This window comes from Xenopus laevis, chromosome 4S, assembly GCF_017654675.1.
Source record: "Xenopus laevis strain J_2021 chromosome 4S, Xenopus_laevis_v10.1, whole genome shotgun sequence".
NCBI classification, from domain to species: Eukaryota; Metazoa; Chordata; class Amphibia; order Anura; family Pipidae; genus Xenopus; species Xenopus laevis.
In genome coordinates this window covers 7,011,302-7,032,336 of record NC_054378.1, presented here as the reverse complement: position 1 = coordinate 7,032,336, position 21,035 = coordinate 7,011,302, and the positions used below count along the sequence as shown (strand labels likewise).

The window sequence follows — 21,035 nt, the reverse complement described above, 5'->3', positions numbered from 1 at the left end:
TCATTGTTTATTCTTTTCTATAGTTAATTTCTCTTCCCTGTTCCTTCATTGTCTCCTGTTCCAAACTTTATGTGCTAGCAACACCTTCACACGTCTATTCTCCACCTCTACATTCTCCTGTTGTGTTTTCTTTCTTCTCTTCCTGCTTTCCATACTTATGTGCCTTCTCCTCCTTCACTTTTTTATTCTACTTTTCTTACACATCCTGGTGGGTGGTATGTAGCCTAATGCATATTTGGAGGGGTGATTTTGACCATACTGCCAACTATATGGACATGTTTGGTCAGTTGGGCTGTATATACTGATAATACTGTGATCCTGGTGGATCAAGGATTATCGGTCCTGATGGTATAGGTATAGGTGATATAGGTATAGGCTGAAGGTATAGCCCCTCATATATGTTAGATGTTTGTTTGGATAAGCCAGTGTATTTCCACCTTAAACAACATTTTATAGGATTGGTCTGGCCCCAGACCCATCCCCCCCCCGCAGACTGAAAATATTGCTCCTTGACCACCTCTGCCCCAATTAATAGAAGAAACGAAGAAGAAAAGTAGGTACTCGCTGGAGGGGAAGTAAGCAGAGGAAGGTTGCGATTGGCACGGAGGGGGCTCTTGAATTGGCAGGGGGGGTTGGGGGCCATGTGTGTGGGCCCTTGTTGCGGCCGCCCCAGGGCCCGATTTACATGGCGGGTGCCCCTAGGTCCATTCATCGCCCCTGTCCCCTCCCCTTTATTCGTGCAAATTTTCATCATCTGGACTGGAGCAATGGGGATTGGTGCACAGGAAATTTAAAAAAAAAAAAGCGCATCCCCAGTGTTTCTGAACCAATGTGGGTGTGGTTAGGCCTCCCCCATAAAGTCCTGCCGCCCTAGGCCCGGGCCTAGGTGGCCTTTCCACAAATCCAGGTCTGGGCAGCCCTAGTGTGCCCAGACCCCTCCAGTCTGACACTGACATTTTATACCAGTATAAAGCTCATTAGACCCCAAACTCTAACAACCATATATATATATATATAAAATTTTTTTTTTTTTTTTAATAAAATACCATTATTGGGGATTCACCGTATCCAGGATTCGGTTCGGGATTCGGCCAGGATTCAGCCTTTTTCAGCCGGATTCGGATTCGGCCGAAACCTTCTGCCCAGCCGAACTGAATCGGAATCCTAATTTGCATATGCAAATCAGGGGTGGGAGGGAAATCACGTGACTTTTTGTCACAAAACAAGGAAGTAAAAAATGTTTTCCCCTTCCCATCCCTAATTAGCACATGCAAATTAGGGTTTGGATTCGGCCGAATCTTTCGCAAAATGGTGGATTCAGTGCATCCCTAACCATTATATTGTGAACAATAACATCTCTGTTACAGGTATAGGATCCAGAAACCTGTTATCTAGAAAGCTCTGAAATATGGAAAGGCCCTCTCCCATAGACTCCATTTTTTTTAAAATGATTTATTTTTTCTGTGTAATAATAAATCAGTACCTTGCACTTGATCCCAACTAAGATATAATTAATCCTTATAGGATCCCTTTACATAATTATCCTTATTGGAGGCAAACAATGTTATTGGGTTTATAGGTGGTTTTATGGGAGGAGGAGCCGGGTGGCAAGTAAACGGAGACAAACATTTTGCCCATTTTTTTCAAACAGTTTTAACTGTCCTCTATATTTCTCCAGATAGAGAAATTTCTCCAGATAGAGAAATGAAATGCCTTTCATTTTCCTTTAAACAAAAAACCACTGCATATGGTAACTGCTGTTTGGATGCATAGAAGTTTCTTTAACGTTACTGGCCCTTTAAATGTGGGATGATTGCGTGCCAGGCATGTCTCTGTGGAATGTCAACAAAATTCCTGCTCTGATCTGAACTGAAGGAAGTTCTTTGTCCTTGTCTCTGATATGTGTGGGCCCTTCTTATATTACTTCTGCTTCACCCAAAATTAGTATTTGATGCTCCAGTGGGTAATATGGAACCTCCATAACTGATCATCTGAACAGAGAACTGACTTCACACCCTGTATTAAAGAGATGCTTCTCCTTTGGTAACTTTAAGGGGCACATTCACTTAGTTCGAGTGAAGGAATAGAATAAAAAAAACGTAGAATTTCGAATGTTTTTTTTTGGCTACTTCAACCATCGAATTGGCTAGTTCGACCTTCGACTACGACTTCGAATCGAACGTTTCGAACTAAAAATCGTTCGAGTATTTGACCATTCGATAGTCGAAGTACTGTCTCTTTAAAAAAAACTTCGACCCCCTACTTCGCCACCTAAAACCTGTCGAGGTACAATGTTAGCCTATGGGGAAGGTCCCCATAGGCTTTCTAACAAGTTTTTGGTCGAAGAAAAATCGTTCGATCGATGGATTAAAATCCTTCGAATCGATCGTTCGATCAAACTATTTGCGGTAAATCCTTCGACTTCGATATTCGAAGTCGAAGGATTTACATTGGGCAGTTGAATATCGAGGGTTAATTAACCCTCGATATTCGACCATATGTAAATCTGCCCCTTAGTATGTTACAGAATGGCCAATTCTAAGCAACTTTTCAGTTGGTCTTCATTTTTTATTTTTATTTTTTTATAATTTTTTTAATTTATTTGCCTTCTTTTGACTCTTTCCAGCTTTCAAATGGAGGTCACAGACCCCATCTAAATAAACAAAGGAAAAACAAACAAATGTTCTGTAAAGCTACAGATTTATTGTTACTGCTACATTTTTTTAATCATCTTTCTATTCGGGCCTCTCCTATTCATATTTCAGTCTCTTATTCAAATCACTGCATGGTTGCTAGGGTCATCTGTATCCTAGCAATCAGATTGCTGAAATTGTATAAAATTGTGGTAATTAGGGGGTGTGCTCATAAAAAGGGTGTGGTCAAAAATGTCTTGTCTCTCTTTCCATTTCCAGAATGTTGGAAGGTATGGGTCAACGACCCCCATTTGAAAGCTGAAAAGAATCAGAAGAAGAAGGCAATTAATTTAAAGGAATACTGTCATGGGAAGAAAAAAATTTTTCAAAATCAATCAGTTAATAGTGCTGCTCCAGCAGAATTCTGCACTGAAATCCATTTCTCAAAAGAGCAAACAGATTTTTTTATATTCAATTCTGAAATCTGACATGGGGCTAGACATTTTGTCAATTTCCCAGCTGCCCCATGTCATGTGACTTGTGCTCTGATAAACTTCAATCACTCTTTACTGCTGTACTGCAAGTTGGAGTGATATCACCCCCTCCCTCCCCCCCCCCCCCAGGAGCCAAATAAAAGAACAATGGGAAGGTAACCAGATAGCAGCTCCCTAACACAAGATAACAGCTGCCTGGTAGATCTAAGAACAACACTCAATAGTAAAAACCCATGTCCCACTGAGACACATTCAGTTACATTGAGAAGGAAAAACAGCAGCCTGCCAGAAAGTATTTCTCTCCTGAAGTGCAGGCACAAGTCACATGACATGGGGCAGCTGGGAAATTGACAAAATGTCTAGCCCCATGTCAGATTCAAAATTGAATATAAAAAATCTGTTTGCTCTTTTGAGAAATGGATTTCAGTGCAGAATTCTGCTGGAGCAGCACTATTAACTGATTCATTTTGAAAAAAAATTTTTTCCCATGACAGTATCCCTTTAAACTATAAAAGAGAAAAAATGAAGACCAATTGACAAGTTGCTTAGAACTGGCCATTCTATAACATACTACAAGTTAACTTGAAGGTGAACCACCACTTTAAATAAACTTTTAATATGATGTAAAACATAGGTCCCCAACGTTTTTCACCCGTGAGCAACATTCAGAAGTAAAAAGAGTTTGGAAGCAACACAAGCTTGAAAACTGTTCCTGGGGTGCCAAATAAGGGCTGTGATTGGTTATTTAGCAATAATGTGGACTGGCAGCCTACAGGAGGCTTTGTTTGGCAGTACATCTGGTTTTTATGCAATTAAAACTTGCCTCCAAGCCTGGAATTAAAAAATAAGCACCTGCTTTGAGACCACTGGGAGCAACATCCAAGGGGTTGGGGAGCAACATTTTACTCACGAGCTACTGGTTGGGGATCACTGATGTAGAGAGACCTATTCTGAGGCCAATTGCAATTGGTGATTATTTTTTGTATTTGTGTGGTTATGAGTTATTTAGCTTTTTTATTCAGTTTGCAGTTTCAGCAGTCTGGTTGCTAGTGTCCAAATTACCCTAGCAACCATCCCAAGCAACCATACATTGATTTGAATAAGAGACTGGATAATGAATACAAGACGGCCCAAAGGGCCCGGAGGTAGCGGTGTGAGTTACGGAGGAAAACCACGTCTAGAAAAGACAACAGTTTTCAGCCTTCATCGGCTATAAGATGTTATGAAGGTTAATCTATAAATATTATATAAATGGGATTGTACTTTGCCCTACATGGAACTGTTGTTGGTTTCGGTTGGTCGTTTTTTTTATGTGATTTAATAAATAAGCCGTGGCCTTTTCACCCAAGATATCACATGTGGTTGGTTTGTTATTTCTAAGGAAGGAGGGGAGAAGGTCGGTGTTGTTGGGAGGGACTGGCGCTGCCCCTGTCATTTCATTGCAGAGATACAGCAGAGTGGATGCGAGTGGATCAGCTTCAGACGGAGATAAGCTAAAGAAGTAAACAGAAGCTTCGGCTGATAAGAAAAAGTCAGTTATAACCAAAAACGTTCTACAGATATGTTTTGTTTTGTACAGATATGTAGGGTGAGGAACCTATTTATATAAAAGAAAGCGGCTGCTGGCAGGAAATATTTCATTTGCATTAGTTGGATATATATATATATAATACACAAAAGCCATGAATATCCTGTAAATTATATCCTTATAAACGGTGAGTAGTGATGTCATCAGTTATAAACGGTGAGTAGTGATGTCATTTCTGTCACATGACTCACTAAAACTTGTGTATTATAATAAATAAAGTACCCCCAGTTGTAAAATATGAGGATATTAGAAGTTACCTCGGAGTTCCATGACCTGTATAAAAACACTCGACCTTTGGCCTCGTGTTTTTATATGGTCATGAAACTCCTCGGTAACTTATAATATCCTTATATTTTACAAGAGGGGGTACTTTATTCACTATATATATTTATATTTATATAGAGTCCGTGGAGGGGTCGGCACTCACGTCACTCGCTTCCAACTTGCCTGGGGGCAGTGTCCAAAATTTTTTGAAATAACTATCCCACAAAAAAAGGTCCGCACTCTCAGGGCTTAAACAAAAAATAAAAATGTTTCATTAGCTAATAGACTAACGTTTCGGCCTCTCCGAGGCCTTTCTCCGAGTTATGATGGACACTCAGAAAATGCATTTTAGACATATGATGGCGGGAAAAATGAATTGTCTGAATGTCATCATCGTCATCATCACTGTGCGTCAAATAGTTACAACTCCACATATAAAAAAAATATTAATGCCTAACCAAAGAAAAAAAACACAGTCAGTTCAATTAATGTTTGAGTGTAGATGAAAGGTCTGTCTTAGGGCTCTTACTGACGAGCGGTTGAAGCTGCGCTCCCCTGCGTTCCGTTTTTATGCGTTCAGCCGCAGGGGAGCGCAGGAGTAGATGCATTTCATTTTTTTCAAAGGGGCTGTACCCACACAGGCGCATGTAGGCGCCAAACGCAGGAAAAATGCAGCATGTTGCGTCTCAACCTGCGTTCGGTGCCTACATGCGCCTGTGTGAGTACAGCCCCATTGAAAAAAACTAAATGCGTCTACTCCTGCGGCTGAACGCATAAAAACGAAACGCAGGGTAGAGCAGCTTCAACGCTAGTCTATAAGAGCCCTTAGGGATCCCTCCTTAGCGATAACTGGAAATACGATCCGTAAGGCGTGACTATTACGGTGCTCAGAAGAGGTCTGGTTTCTGTAATCTAAATTAACCATTATCTCTCCCTTACACAGCACACTCATTAGCTTTGTTGTTAACCCCTGTGAGTAATGTACCGTTGAGGTAACCAGTGAATCAACACTGTTGGGCTCCTAAAATGCCCCAAACAGGTATAAATAATATGTGTTTGTAACGTGCAGCGCCGATCCGCGCCTTTATGCTGCCTGAGGCGGCCTTCCGTTGCCGCCCCGACCCCTCCTCACAGCGCTCACATTTTCTGCGCAGGAGGGGGTCGGGGCGCTGCACGACGCTAGTGCAGAAAGCGCAATTGCGCTCTCTGCACTAAAGAGCCGAATTTCCGGGTTGAAAACCGGAAATTCGGCTCTTAGTTACCAGGGGCGGCATTTTTGCCGCCCTTGGTAACCAGGGGGGCACTGCCGCCTGAGGTGAGTGTCTCAACTCGCCTCATTGGTGGAGCGCCCCTGGTAACGTGACTCTAAGGGGCAGATTTAACAAGGGTTGAAGTGAATTCGAGGGAATTTTAGAAAAATTCGAAATTCAAAGTAATACTGGATACTTCGACCATCGAATGGGATACTACGACTTTGAATTTGCTTCGACTTCGATTCGAAGTAAAAATCGTACTGTCTCTTTAAAAAAACTTCGACTTCAATACTTGGCCAAATTAAACCTGCCGAATTGCTATGTGAAGCCTATGGGGACCTTCTACAAACTTTTTTAAAGTCTTTACACATCGACTAAAAATCCTTGGATCGTACGCTAAAATCGTTCGAATCGTCGGAACGATTTTTATTCGATCGTGCGATTGCCAAATTCAGTGAAAACACTTCGAATTCGATGTTGGAATTCAAAGTTTTTCTATTCGTTTTTTGTACTTCGAAATTCGACCCTTGATACATCTGCCCCTTAGAGTCACATTACAAACACATATTATTTATACCTGTTTGGGGCATTTTAGGAGCCCAACAGTGTTGATTCACTGGTTACCTCAACGGTACATTACTCAGGGGTTAACAACAAAGCTAATGAGCGTGCTGTGTAAAGGAGAGATAATGGTTAATTTAGACAACAGAAACCAGACCTCTTCTGAGCACCGTAATAGTCACGCCTTACAGATCGTATTTCCAGTTATCATAAAGGAGGGATCCCTAAGGGCTCTTACAGACGAGCGTTTGAAGCTTGCGTTCCGTTTTTATGCGTTCAGCCGCAGGGGAGCGCAGGAGTAGACGCATTCAGTTTTTTTCAATGGGGCTGTACTCACACAGGCGCATGTAGGCACCGAACGCAGGAAAAATGCAGCATGTTGCGCCTCAACCTGCGTTCGGCGCATTCCATTATCTGGAAACCTGTTATCCAGAAAGCTTCCAATTATGGAATGGACATCTCCCATAGACTCCATTTTATCCAAATAATCAAAATTTATAGAAATGATTTTTACTTTTTTTCTGTAATAATAAAACAGTTCTTTTTGTACTTGATCCCAACTAAGATATAATTAATCCTTATTGGAAGTAAAACCAGCCTATTGGGTATAATTAATGTTTACGTGATTTTCTAGTAGACTTAAGCTATGAAGATCCAAATTAAAGAAAGATCTGTTATCCGGAAAACCCCAGGTCCCGAGCATTCTAGATAACAGGTCCCATACCTGTATGTGTGTATATATATATATATATAATTTGTCTGTCTTAAATATATTGATAATGGGTTGAGTGCAGAGGACTCTTGTGTTTGACTATATATATATATATATATATATATATATATATATATATAATACACAAGAGCCATGAATAGCCCGTAAATTATATAGTGAATAAAGTACCCCCTCTTGTAAAATATAAGGATATTATAAGTTACCGAGGAGTTTCATGACCATATAAAAAACACGAGGCCGAAGGAAAAACTCTATGACTCCAGGTCATGGAACTCCAAGGTAACTTCTAATATCCTTATATTTTACAAGAGGGGGTACTTTATTTATTATAATACACACGTTTCAGTGAGTCATGGGACAGAAAAGACATCAGAACTCACCGTTTATAACTGATGACATCAGAACTCACAGTTTATAAGGATATTATTTTCAAGATATTCATGGCTTTTGTGTATTATATGCTAATAAACGGTGATTAGTGATGTCATCGGTTATAATCGGAGCTTAGTGATGTCATTTCTGTCACATGACTCACTGAAGCTTGTTTATTATAAAAAATAAAGTAACACCCTGTTGTAAGGATATGTGAAGTCACGTCGGAGTTCCATGACCTGTATATAGTCATGGAACTCCTTGGTAACCTATAATATCCTTATATTTTACAAAAGGGGAACTTTATTTACTATTAATACAATATATCTATATATATATATATATATATATATATATATATATATATATATATATATATATATAGATTTACTGTATATATATTTTTTTAAGCAGCTGGGCTTTCAGCAATACATGCTAAAATGCTTAGTGATGGGTGAATTTGTCCCGTTTCACTTAGCTGAAAACGGCGAAAAATCGGCGAAATGCATTGAAGTCAATGGACGTCAAGATTGTTTTGACATGTGTTAATTTCGGCACCTGCAACAATTTTTAGACCCGCGCTTATTTTGTCCAAAAGCATTAAAGTCAATGGACATCCGAATCATTTTGAAGCCATTTTTATGTGCACGACTTTTCTGACGCGTGCCCAATTTTTTTTGTCGTGGTGGATTGCAGAAAGTCGCCCTGAATTCGCGCCTGGCGAATTTATTTGCCCAATATGCTAATAATTATCTTTTTATCAACATATGACGTTCTGCCAGTTATGTATCATGTATATATAGATGTACACATACAGTACAAGTATCTACAAGTAGCACTATGTAACCACATACTGTACATAAATCCATTTCTGTCTCTTAAAATCCAAATTGCTCTGCTAATCCTCTCAGAATTCCCCCATCCTCCTCCTCTTTACTCTTTGTTTTTGCTCCTTCAGCTCATTCATAATGTTGACCAGTCGTGGAAAAATGACTTAGCCGAGGAGCTGAAATGGGAAACGTGTCAAAGTGAGAAAGTGCAAATACACTAGGATAGAGGATATATATATATTTAATGCTAATTATCTGTCCCATTTGCCTATACTGCTCTGTGTAAGTAGGATAAGTGGGGGATAAGTGTGACCCAGCCCAGGAAATGTCAGTGACCTAAAGCAATTCTGTATTTCCCGAAAAACTCTGTCTATATAAAAATAACTTTTGAGGCCCTCTACTATTCATCTTCCGCTTTGATTTGAAAATTTCTTCCTGGTTGCTATGGTAATTAATCCCTAGAAACTAAATATTAAATTCCAAGCCTGAAAGCTCCAGAGTAAAACTCTTTGGGTTTCTTCTGGCCGCTCCAGTTGCTCTCCACACTTTTAAAACTTTATTGGAAACATATACAAGCCTTGTACACACCAGCTAAACAGGCAAATGGGGCAGTACTATATATATATCTTTTCATGAGCTCCAGAAATGCTTGAGTGCGCTGTAGCCCTGTTTTTACCCAGAATTGAGCATACCCCATAATTCAAGCTGTAGAAATTCATATAGCTCTATATTATTTTGTATAAGTATCTATGGTCAAATTACCAGTCACCAAGGTGATAACAAAATATCTTTATTGTGTGGAATAATTACAAATTATATGCAAAATAATAATAGCCAGTCAATTTTACCCTTGACAGCCTAAAACAAATAATCTGTATGCATAAGTAAATATATAAAGTTTATGGGGCAGATTCATTAAGGGTCGAATTTCGAAGTAAAAAATACTTCGAAATTCGACCCTCGAATTGATATCCTTCGACTTCGAATATCGAAGTCGAAGGATTTAGCGCTAATCCTGTGATCGATCGAAGGATTTTTCGTTCGATCGAACGATTAAATCCTTCGAATCGAACGATTCGAAGGATTTTAATCCAATGATCGAAGGAAAATCCTTCGATCAAAAAAAGGTTAGCAAGCCTATGGGGACCTTCCCCATAGGCTAACATTGACTTCGGTAGGTTTTATCTGCCGAAGTAGGGGGTCGAAGTTTTTTTTAAAGGGAAAGTACTTCGACTATCGAATGGTCGAATAGTCGAACGATTTTTCGTTCGATTCGTTCGATTTCGTTCGAATTCGAACGAATTTAACCAATTCGATGGTCGAAGTACCAAAAAAATACTTCGAAATTCAAATTTTTTTCATTCGAATCCTTCACTCGAGCTTAGTGAATCGGCCCCTATGTGTATATGAGGTGCATGAGATTCATCCAAGTGTGTGTGTGTCTGTGTCCATCTCTCAGGGAGAGAGATCCTTCTGTCCCTCCAGGGAAGAAGAAAGCAAGAGAGCAAACAACCTTGTGTTCCAGAGTATATGCCTCCTTCAGGGCCTATACACCCAGCCCCCAAGTATCTATATATGGCAAGAGCATATGCTACAAAGCAGGCCTGGACTGGGAATTAAAATAGGCCCTGGCATTTCAGGTACGCAGAGGCCCACTCAGCCAACACTGAGGCCCAACCAGCCCCAACCAGCCCACTAAATACTGACTTTCTATGGCAACTTATAGCAGCCCCTCTGGCATTTGTCAGAACCCACAGATTGCCGGTCCGGGCCTGCTCCAAAGCCCAGTTCTTCCAAAATAACTTACAAGTATGTGTGAGTGAGTAAGACAGGTGTACATACATTATACTGTGGTCAGTATTACTTTTAAACTTTGTCAGCTAATTTCTACATTTCCCCTTCAATGTACCCTGTATTTCATTCACACATCATCATTTAATTTTGAATCTAAGTATATAGAAGTCCTTGGGAAGAAAAGTCTCAGATCTTCAAACATCTCCTGGAATCTGTGAAATGTCCATGTTGTAAATATAATTTAATAGCAATTTTATTATCATGTAATGAGATGGTAAACAGTGATAGGATATACAATTTAATACAACTATCCCTAAGCATAATTCTTTCACTCCAAACAAACTTTATTTCCTTCTGGATACAGCCAAGTTTTGGTCTCAAAACTTTCCATCACTCTGTTTTTGATTTCATTCAACTTTTTCATCCAATTTTTCATTTCTTAGTTCCTTCATGTCAAAAGTAGCTGAGCAAAGCCATGTACCAAAATAACACATAACTTGGCAACCATCTCCTCATGGACAATGCCAGGGACATCTCTTTGGAATCTTTATCCATTCCATGTAGAGCGTTCTTTCATTCTTTGGTCATGCAAGGTTCATAACAAAATACTACTTGACTTTCACTCATGGATGAATTACTGAGTCCCTGTAGAGAAATAAGGAACTACACCAGTTTAGGTCTTCCCGATGCCCTTTTGGGGCCCCGGTCTTTCTGCGGCTAAACCAATACAGGCCTGGCATTCTCTGGAATCTCAGAGCTATGCACAGTCAGTGACAGATGTAGCTTGGGTAAACTGTACTCCTTTAGACTTGGCTTGCGAAGGCTATTAGGATATATCAGTCAATTGATTTTCAGGTTTTTTAGCAGGCAGAGAGCAACACCAGGAGAAATTAAACAGTTGTTGAAGAATTTAAATTAACTCTCATCAGCTGATGAACATAGTTATCACACCACCTTTAGGGCTCTTACTGACGAGCGTTTTTACCTGCGCTTCCCTGCGTTCCGTTTTTCTGCGTTCAGCCGCAGGGGAGCGCAGGAATAGACGCATTACATTTTTTCCAATGGGGCTGTACTCACACAGACGCGTGTAGGCACCGAACGCAGGAAAAATGCAGCATGTTGCGTCTCAACCTGCGTTCGGCGCCTACACGCGCATGTGTGAGTACAGCCCCATTGGAAAAATGTAATGCGTCTATTCCTGCGCTCCCCTGCGGCTGAACGCAGAAAAACGTAACGCAGGGGAGTGCAGGTAAAAACGCTCGTCAGTAAGAGCCCTAAGAAGCCTTTAGCAGTGAGTCTTTTAGGGAAAAGAACCAACAGCTGGAATAACAGACAAAGATATACAAACACTTTAGAAAGGATTATAAATGTAAGCAGACCACCAAAGGGTATTGGCACCTTCCAATCATCCTCAGTTTGTCTTTCACTGAAATTTTACTCTGTGTTTTCAAATACCGTATATACTCGAGTATAAGCCGAGTTTTTCAGCCCCCCAAAATATGCTGAAAAACTCTACCTCGGCTTATACTCGGGTCAAGCGCAAAAACGGTCGCCGGCGTCTAAGAATAGTCGCCGGCGTCCAAGAATAGTCTCCAAGAATATTCGCCGGCTTCCAAGAATGGTCGCCGGCATCCAAAAACGAGACTCCGGCACCTGTAATGGGAGCAGAAACCCTCAATTTTTTGATTGAAACTTACCAGAAGCTGCTGCATTTCTCACCCTTGGCTTATACTCGAGTCAATAAGCTTTCCCAGTTTTTGGAGGTAAAATTAGGTACCTCGGCTTATACTCGGGACGGCTTATACTCGAGTATATACGGTAGTCCAAAAAAAATGAACATCCCTTTCACAATTTACAATCCAAATCCTTTTGCATCAATTTTTCATCAGTTCCTCTTGGGTGATGCGATTGCCTTCATTCTTGTTGCAGACAGATGATACTTCTCCTGTGTGTCCTCATCTATCCCTGACCTACACTGAAAATCAGTGTCACTAAACATATAAAAATATATGTAAACAATAAACCAATCACTGTATTACCATGTCATCCCATCTGAATATGTGCCATTGCCTGTAAAATAACAAAAATGAAACATAAGCTTTTCGTGTATTATATAAGTATACGATTATATGAAAACCTACATTATTGTCACTAATTAAAAATATCAACAAAGCAAATATAATAGGGGTACAGTACTGCAAGGGTGTCATCAGAAAAATCAACTTTGGTGAAAATATATCTTCATTTCACCCTATTGGGATATAAAACCATAATAATTTATACCTATAATGATGTAATTATAGAAACACATAACATATTGATTTTGTCACATATAGACACCTCCATTCATTCAAAAACTCAGAAATGATAATAAATCATTCATAATTAAAAAAACAAACCCATGTCTCTGACAGCATTAACTATAACACGTATCATGTTTCCTACAGATAAAAGTTTAAAACTATACACTATGGATGATTCGAACTTAAAGGGATACTGTCATGGGAAATATAATTTTTTTCAAAATGAATCAGTTAACAGTGCTGCTCCAGCAGAATTCTGCACTGAAATCCATTTCTCAAAAGAGCAAATAGATTTTTTTTATATTCAATTTTGAAATCTGACATTGGGCTAGACATATTGTCAGTTTCCCAGCTGCCCCCAGTCATGTGACTTGTGCTCTGATAAACTTCAATCACTCTTTACTGCTGTACTGCAAGTTGGAGTGATATCACTCCCTCCCTTTCCCCCCAGCAGCCAAACAACAGAACAATGGGAAGGTAACCAGATAACAGCTCCCTAACACAAGATAACAGCTGCCTGGTAGATCTAAGAACAACACTCAATAGTAAAATCCAAGTCCCACTGAGACACATTCAGTTACATTGAGAAGGAAAAACAGCAGTCTGCCAGAAAGCATTTCTCTCCTAAAGTGCAGGCACAAGTCACATGACATGGGGCAGCTGGGAAATTGACAAAATGTCTAGCCCCATGTCAGATTTCAAAATTGAATATAAAAAAATCTGTTTGCTCTTTTGAGAAATGGATTTCAGTGCAGAATTCTGCTGGCATAGCACTATTAACTGATGCGTTTTGAAAAAAAAAATTTCCCATGACAGTATCCCTTTAATGAAAACAAGGAACAATTACTGAATAGAGCTAAAAGAATGTTAGTACTTATTATCTTCAACTCCCAACTCCCTATTTAGGCAAATGCCAGGTTAAGATTATTAAATATAAATATTTTGTCAGTGGAATTATAAATATCAGAAGAATTATATCTTGTTTTATTTCTAATATAAATTGTAAAGTGTGTCTATATGTAGCATGGTTTCTAATGTATAAGCAATATTTTTGTATATAGCCAAACATTAGAAAGTAATTTTTTATATTTTATAGCTAGTGATGGGCCAGGCGCGGATTTGCGGTGAATTTGCGCGATTCGCCGCCAGCGAATAAATTCGCGAAACGCCTGCAAAAATTCGCCTGCAAAAATTCGCTGGCGTCAAATAAAATTTTCGCCAGCGTCAGAAAAAAACGGGCGCCGGCGTCAAAAACGTTTCACAAATTTTTCGCCCATCACTATTTATAGCCAAATGTTGTATTGGTTATAAGAAAGACTGGGAAGATTTAAAGGAAATACAGTGAGCAAGTTGAGAATGATTTTTTGTAGATTTTTTGTAAGTTTCAAATCAATTCGGTGCATTGTGGCACCAGCTCTGTTTTCCTGTCTAGATTCCAATCTACCCACCCCCATCCTTTGGTGTCATGTTATGTTTGTTTGTTTTTTTAACCAGAACAAAGAGGATATTTTGCTTCCACTGATCTAAATGTTTTAAATAGTAATATCCATAAAAGTGGACTGATGTTGATGTTTCATAATCAAATCAGGTTCACAAATGTTTAGATGTTGATTTGGTTTTTTGATTTGGTTATTCTAAATTGTAAGATTTGGCTCTAAAGGGCACACTGGTAATACTCAGGTTACACCAGGGAGTGATTCGCACTACTGTTCAACGAGAACATGGTGTTTATGTAATGAACATATGTCAGTTTGAAATATTTTATTTGGTTTTCACAATAAACCATAAAAATCAATATGATAACAAACAGAATGCAGAATAAGAAGATTAATACAATGACATATTAAACAGAATGTATAATTTACAATGAAGTGATATGTAAAATAAAATAGAAACTAACAAGAACTATGAACATGTCTACAGTATAGAAGTTGGGAAGTTGGGAATTCTTATTTCCTAAATACTGCATTATATTTCCATGTAAATTGCTAATAAATTTAGGGACACTAATTACAGTGATTTTTTGGTATATTTGCCAATGATGCAATTATTTCACTTACCTTTGCTGAATAAGTACAGAGCTAAAAGATTAAATACATCCTAGTATATGGGATTAGTGTGTTTCACATGTTTTCACATGTTTTAACAGAAAAAGATAACAAATTTAAGTGTGAGGCAGGAAGCATGGGAACAAAATCATTTGCTAGTGGGATTCACAGGAAAGTAAAGGCTAAGCTTAGACCCTGAGTGATTTGTAACAGGACATATACCGTATATACTCGAGTATAAGCCGTCCCGAGTATAAGCCGAGGTACCTAATTTTACCTCCAAAAACTGGGAAAGCTTATTAACTCGAGTATAAGCCTAGGGTAGAAATGCAGCAGCTTCTGGTAAGTTTCAATCAAAAAAATGGAGGGTTTCTGCTCCCATTGGAGGTGCCGGCGTCTCGTTTTTGGATGCCGGCGACCATTCTTGGACGCCGGCGAATATTCTTGGACGCCGGCGACTATTTTTAGACGCCGGCGACCGTTTTTGCGCTTGACCCGAGTATAAGCCGAGGTAGAGTTTTCGGCATATTTTGGGGACTGAAAAACACGGCTTATACTCGAGTATATACGGTACATGCTAAAAAGATACAATTCATAAAGGACTGAAAAAATTCGAGACCAGTAACTTTTTGTTTGTTAAATGAAATGTGCTCTAGCTTGTTTATGATTATTGTAGGACATGGATTCCTTTTCCACATGAAAGCATCATGGATAAAGAGGATATAAAGGAGAAGCTTTCTTGTTGCATGATATTTAGATTTGTGTGAAAATTATTTTTACGTTGGAAAATGTAAAGACTTAGGGGCCGATTCATCAAGAGTCGAATATCGAGGGTTAATTAACCCTCGATATTCGACTGGGAACTAAAATCGTTCGACTTCGAATATCGAAGTCGAACGATTTTGCGCAAATCCTGCGATCGATCGATCGATCGAAGGATTTTTAGTTCGATTAAATCGAACGATTCGAAGGATTTGAATCCAACGATCGAAGGAAAATCCTTCGATCAAAAAATCACAGGCAAGCCTATGGGGACCTTCCCCATAGGCTAACATTGACTTCGGTAGGTTTTATCTACCGAAGTAGGTGGTCGAAGTATTTTTTAAAGAGACAGTACTTCGATTATCGAATGGTCGAATAGTCGAACGATTTTTACTTCGAATCGTTCGAATTCGATCGAATTTAACCAATTCGATGGTCGAAGTACCCAAAAAATACTTCGAAATTCGAAGTTTTTTTAATTCGAATCCTTCACTCGAGCTTCATGAATCGGCCCCTAAATGTGCATGTTTGCATGGTAGTAATGTAATCAACTCTAACATCAACTAATTTGGTCTTTGTTGACTACACTATGCATTACTTTTATTTTTTTAGGTGCACATATGGAAATCCTGCGCAGGTCAATGAATTGGCAATTTTTTTTTTATAAACATACATGATAACGTAACGTATTGGTATAATTAGGAAAATATTTTTAAAGAGTGCTCTATATACATCTTATAAACCTTTGATTGTTTGGATTATTAGATGACCTGGCCAGTCATGTGATAAAATATTTAAAACTGTCAAAGATATATTGTAAGATTTATATGTTTAATAACCATGAAAGTTATGAATATGGATCCATCATTATTATTTGTATTATTATTTACCTTTCAAAGATTATCAATTGTAAATATATAAATTTAGGTTTGTTTGTTTATTATTATTGTTGTGAGGTATGGAGTCATGCTCAGAGTTGTTTTTTACAGGGAAAAAAGTAATGTCCATGAACTTTGTTCTGACATTGTCAGAAATCTAACCTGTAGTACTGTACTACTGCAGTAATATCATAGTAGTCAAAACCTTGAACTGGTTTCCTGCAGAGATGTGCAGTTCAGCAAGGGATTAGATCATTTAAGTACGAAATGTATCTAGAAAGATAGTATTATAGAAATGTCAATTTTTATTGACAGGATTAATTAAAGCATGGGGCAAATGCTGGGAATAGCACTTTATTTGAACATGCAACACTTATATCATACATGGATATCATTTGAGTGTTCTTGAGGGTACATATAACTGTGACTGATGTTTAAGGTGGTCTACAAAATGGAATACACGTATTTTGTCTATATAAAGTTATTTGATTTAATAACTAGGAATCTGAATAATTGGTTGGACACCTTGAGTTTTAAGAACGTCTTGAACAGATGGGTTTTGGTATCACATGACATGAGGTCACATAGCTGACCTTTGATAATTAAAGCTCATGAGAACGGTGGGACACATGTTTTTTATGAGATGTGATAATTATAAGGTATAATATATACGTGTTTCTGAGCCAGTTTTGACTTTATTCTTATAAACATTAAGGGGCAGATTCACTATGGGTCGGATATCGAGGGTTAATTAACCCTCGATACTCGACTAGGAATTAAAATCCTTTGACTTCGAATATCGAAGTTGAAGGATTTAGCGCAGATAGTTCGATCGAACGATCGAAGTATAATTCCTTCAATCGAACGATAAAATCCTTCGAATCGAATGATTCGAAGGATTTTAATCCAACGATCGAAGGAATATCCTTCGATCAAAAAAAGTTAGCCAAGCCTATGGGGACCTTCCCCATAGGCTAACATTGACTTCGGTTGACTTTTAGATGGCGAACTAGGGGGTCGAAGTTTTTTTTAAAGAGACAGTACTTCGACTATCGAATGGTCGAACGATTTTTACTTCGAATAGTTTGATTCGAAGTCGTAGTCGTAGTCGAAGGTCGAAGTAGCCCATTCGATGGTCGAAGTAGCCCGAAAAAAACTTCGAAATTCGAAGTTTTTTACCTTCGAATCGAAGTTAGTGAATCGGCCCCTAAGTAAAACAAGAAAACCTCAAGATAACAGTAAAGTGCTTTCATTCTTTTCATTTTAAAGTGTTTTCATTCTTCTTCTTGCCGAACGACCGATTTTAGGGAAGTCCGACCAATCCTTCGAAATTATTGTGCGGTTAGTGGGATTCGAACGATCGTACATCTTACGGCATTTTTCGGCCAACATCTGTCAGGTAATTGATCGGCCAGGTCAAAAAATCTTTGTCAGTCCCAGTGCAATGCATCTATGTTTGCAGGGCCAAGCAGGCAGCTCACCTTTGTTTTCCTGGCAAATTGGTCTTTTTAGTTGATGGTAAATACGTACGATCGTTACGAGAAGATCGAGGTCTCACGATCAGGATCTGATCTTTTAAAAATCTCAACATCTATGGCCAGCTTTAGTTTTTATGCATTTGCAAAAGGTTTGTTATTTCACTGTGAAGGACATTATTTGAATGTGAAATGTATTTAATACATACCTCCTAACATTTTGGAAGTAAAAAGAGGGACAAAAAATGTTTTTTTCATTTGTGCACTCATGACTTGTCATTCACACATCCTTCACTCACTGGTTCCCAAATTCCATTTGTTCACCAAGTCTTGAGGGATTAGGTTACAGGAAACATATGGAATGTTTTATGGGTAGGCTGGGGGAGGTGTATCTCACAGGTTTATATATATATAGGAATATATCCCTGGACATAGAGCAGTTTGCTGTCTCTCTCACACTGGACACACACACTCACACAATACAGACATACACAAAACTTTTACACAACATATTGATACATACATCTTTGTATTATTTTGGTAGGCTGTCAATAGAGTATTTGACTGGCTAAATATCTGATAATTTGTATGTATCTTCTGTAACACATTTTTACATATTAAATATACTTAAATATCACCTTGGTGAGTGGTGTTTGTTGACCATAGAACTTATACAAATTATTTAAAAAGACGGTAGTTTCTACACAAGCATAATTACAAGAGGGCCGGTGCAGAATTGATGATGGCTAGGGGAGGCTAAGGCTAGAGAAGTATAAGGCTAGAGAAGTATAAGGCTAGAGAAGTATAAGGCTAGAGAAGTCTAAGGCTAGAGAAGTCTAAGGCTAGAGAAGGCTAAGGCTAGGGGAGGCTAAGGCTAGAGAAGTCTAAGGCTAGGGAAGGCTAAGGCTAGGGGAGGCTAAGGATAGAGAAGGCTAAGGCTAGGGGAGGCTAAGGCTAGGGGAGGCTAAGGCTAGGGAAGGCTAAGGCTAGGGGAGGCTAAGGCTAGTGGAGGCTAAGGTTAGGGGAGGCTAAGGCTAGGGGAGGCTAAGGCTAGGGGAGGCTAAGGCTGCTAGGGAAAGCAAAGGCTAGGGGAGGCTAAGGCTAGGGGAGGCTAAGCTTAGAGCAGGCTAAGGCTAGGGGAGGCTAAGGCTAGGGGAGCCTAAGGCTAGGGAAGGCTAAGGCTAGGGGAGTCTAAGGCTAGGGAAGGCTAAAGCTAGGGGATGCTAAGGCTTAGGAAGGTTAAGGCTAGGGAAGGCTAAGGCTAGGGGAGGCTAAGGGGAGGCTAAGGCTAGAGGAGACTAAGGCTAGGGAAGGCTAAGGCTAGGGGAGGCTAAGGCTATGGAAGGCTAAGGCTTGGGAAGGCTAAGACTAAGGGAGGCTAAGGCTAGGGAAGGCTAAGGCTAGGGAAGGCTAAGGCTAGGGAAGGCTAAGGCTAGGGATGGCTAAGGCTAGGGAAGGCTAAGGCTAGGGGAGGCTAAAGCTAGGGAAGGCTAAGGCTAGGGGAGGCTAAGGCTAGGGGAGGCTAAGGCTAGGGGAAGCTAACCCTTCCCAAACCTGGCTGATAATAAAAAACTACTTACCTGTGGAAAGCATAGCCTAGGGGCCTCACACAGTGATGTAACTAGAGGCGGACGGGCCCTGGCGTGGGACGCGCTGCCGGGCCCCCCGCCCCCCTCCGTACACCCGGAAACGGCCGGGAATTGTGGCGCGTGAGCTGCCGGGGGGGCCCCGAGGGGGTGCGGGCCCTGGCCCAATCGCACCCCTGCTCCCCTGGTAGTTACACCACTGGCCTCACATGTTATTAATCCGCCATTAGTCAAATGCAGCTCCCCTATTCATTAAACACTGTCTCTTATTGTGTATAATGTGCCTGGAGTGTCAGTAGCCACAGTCATTCACTGTTTATTATGTGCTTGTGATGCCTCAACCCAATGTCTCTCACTATATGATGTACTTGAGGTGTCAGTTCCCCCTGTGCTTGGGGTGTCAGTTCCCCTTGTGCTTGGGGTGTCAGTTCCCCCTGTGCTTGGGGTCTTAGTTCCCCCTGTGCTTGGGGTGTCAGTTCCCCCTGCGCTTGGGGTGTCAGTTCCCCCTGCGCTTGGGGTGTCAGTTCCCCCTGCGCTTGGGGTGTCAGTTCCCCCTGTGCTTGGGGTCTTAGTTCCCCCTGCGCTTGGGGTGTCAGTTCCCCCTGCGCTTGGGGTGTCAGTTCCCCCTGCGCTTGGGGTGTCAGTTCCCCCTGCACTTGGGGTCTTAGTTTCCCTTTTTTTGGTTTGTCAGTTCACCCTGTGCTTGAGGTCTTAGTTCCCCCTGTGCTTGGGGTGTCAGTTCCCCCTGTGCTTGGGGTGTCAGTTCCTCCTGTGCATGAGGTCTTAGTTCTCACTGTGCTTGGGGTGTCAGTTCCCCCCGTGCTTGAGGTCTTAGTTCCCCCTGTGCTTGAGGTCTTAGTTCCCCCTGTGCTTGAGGTCTTACTTCCCCCTGTGCTTGGGGTGTCAGTTCCCCCTGTGCTTGGGGTGTCAGTTCCCCCTGTACTTGGGGTGTCAGTTCCCCCTGTGCTTGAGGTCTTAGTTCCCTCTGTGCTTGGGGTGTCAGTTCCCCCTGTGCTTGGGGTGTCAGTTCCCCCTGTGCTTGGGGTGTCAGTTCCCCCTGTGCTTGGGGTGTCAGTTCCCCCTGTGCTTGGGGTGTCAGTTCTCCCCGTGCTTGAGGTCTTAGTTCCCCCTGTGCTTGAGGTCTTAGTTCCCCCTGTGCTTGAGGTCTTACTTCCCCCTGTGCTTGGGGTGTCAGTTCCCCCTGTGCTTGGGGTGTCAGTTCCCCCTGTACTTGGGGTGTCAGTTCCCCCTGTGCTTGAGGTCTTAGTTCCCTCTGTGCTTGGGGTGTCAGTTCCCCCTGTGCTTGGGGTGTCAGTTCCCCCTGTGCTTGGGGTGTCAGTTCCCCCTGTGCTTGGGGTGTCAGTTCTCCCCGTGCTTGAGGTCTTAGTTCCCCCTGTGCTTGGGGTGTCAGTTCCCCCTGTGCTTGGGGTGTCAGTTCCCCCCTGTGCTTGGGGTGTCAGT

General features: G+C 40.7%; 1 protein-coding gene across 2 annotated transcripts in view; it reads left to right on the top strand.

The window, feature by feature from the left end:
• The first annotated feature begins 4,567 nt into the window (after positions 1 to 4,567).
• Positions 4,568 to 21,035, top strand: part of ifitm1.S (interferon induced transmembrane protein 1 S homeolog) — a 38,772-nt gene continuing 22,304 nt past the window's right edge. The window contains exon 1 of one of the 2 annotated variants that reach the window (XM_041560885.1): positions 4,568 to 4,658. The gene's annotated coding sequence lies outside the window, so the exon portion shown is untranslated. The remainder of the gene's footprint in view (positions 4,659 to 21,035) is intronic. The other variant, XM_018260116.2, reaches the window with a different exon arrangement.